Here is a 942-nt window from a genome sequence, read left to right as displayed (position 1 = left end):
TTCATCGTCTTCATTTGTTTTCCTAAACTGATCAAACCCGTCATGTCCATGCTAGGAACTCTAATGTGTGGTCTTCTTCTATGTTGCATGGTTTTAGATTCCATGTTAAGTTCCAACCTTTTTTGATATAAAAAAAACTGTGATTTCTGCTGGTATTGGTAGAAAAAAAAAAGTTGCTAATGCATGGGATGCATGAAAACATATATGCCGAATAATTAACAGGCAACAAGCTTTATTCCTCTAAAGTAGGTTTAATGTTTTTATGTTTAAGAAATGTATGTGGAATCTCACGAGGATGGCTCCCTAAACCTAAGATCAAGGCCACCAGAGCTATGGTCCTTTTCACAGCTTTTCCACAACAGTTGATCGCAACTAGGTGTGAAATTGCATGTAAAGAGAACAGCAACTGGCTGGGGCTTTCACGATAGCCAAACTAGAATTAGTCCAGACGTGACACCGCTACACAACCCCTCTAATTCTATGTTACACTCAGACCCGGGTATAGGGTCCCACTCATGATATGTACAGTAATAATAGTGAGAATAAAAGCATATAAATGAATTACAAGAATAAATAAAGACAATCATATATAATAAAGAAAAGAAAAACTAAAAAAAATAAAATAAAACTAGAATAAAAAAAAAAGAAAAACCACATCAATTTTGAACACTTAATTAATAAGGCCTGATTCTCTATGCACTCCCCAGTGGAGTCGCCAGCTGTCGCAACCGGGATCGCGACGGGACGGCGAACCGAAAAAACACACGGGTTTAAAAAATATTTTGGAGTCGCCACCATAATTTATTATGGAAAAAAATGGAAAAACCCTCAAATAAAAGCATGGTCTACGAAAAAAAAAGAGATTTTAAGTTCGGGAATCGGTTACACGTAAGGAAGGTATTAGCACCCTACCGCGCCTGCCAAAGGCAGTACCTTTAATTA

This window comes from Vigna radiata, unplaced genomic scaffold (genome assembly GCF_000741045.1).
Source record: "Vigna radiata var. radiata cultivar VC1973A unplaced genomic scaffold, Vradiata_ver6 scaffold_356, whole genome shotgun sequence".
NCBI classification, from domain to species: Eukaryota; Viridiplantae; Streptophyta; class Magnoliopsida; order Fabales; family Fabaceae; genus Vigna; species Vigna radiata.
This window is presented reverse-complemented; position numbering follows the sequence as displayed.